Source organism: Otolemur garnettii, unplaced genomic scaffold (assembly GCF_000181295.1).
Source record: "Otolemur garnettii isolate 467f Iridium unplaced genomic scaffold, OtoGar3 scaffold00169, whole genome shotgun sequence".
Lineage (NCBI taxonomy): Eukaryota > Metazoa > Chordata > Mammalia > Primates > Galagidae > Otolemur > Otolemur garnettii.
The window spans coordinates 2,226,717-2,227,469 of NW_003852564.1; positions in this window are offsets into that span (position 1 = coordinate 2,226,717).

The window sequence follows — 753 nt, forward strand, 5'->3', positions numbered from 1 at the left end:
AAAAAAAAAAAAAAAAAATCCAGGGAACTTATACTATAGGGAAAATTAATGAAATGAGATTTGTAGTCAGAAATAACCTTTTTTTTTAATTTTAAGGATAAGGAATAAAATAATACTATATAAATTTAGGGAAGAGGAGGATATAACCTAGGAAGAAATAAAAAGCCATCCTCTGACTTCTATAATACAATTCTAATTGCTGTAACTCAACAGAGAAAATTCTACTTCAGATTTGAAAGACAAAGCTTGTGATTTTGGTATTTATTCCCAGAAACTGATCTTCTTTGCCAGATTCTCATGGAACAAATGTAAAAAACAGAAAACACACATTACAAAAACATATGACAATGAAACCATAAATAAAATGAAACAATATGACACATATAAAATCAACATATTGGTTATGACAATGAATATAAATGTTTTAGCTTCTCTATTAACAAAGATTCCTAGATTATATTAAAATTCTAACTAGACAAAAACAATTCTTTCATAACAACCTTGAAATAAAATAACCTGACATATGAATGCAGTTAATTGATTAAAAATGAACTGAAAATTGCCTACTTCATCACCCTTTATGACCAAATAATTTTCACTGGGAAATAAACCCCATAGCAAAGCTGTTCCCTGTTGCACGCAGCAAAGTCACTTCTTTGAGACAACTTTTATGTTTCTTCCACCACTCCAACCAAAGTCTGATTTAGAAGCCTTTTCTCCTGTGTTTATGTTGCATCCTCTATTGCGTTTTTA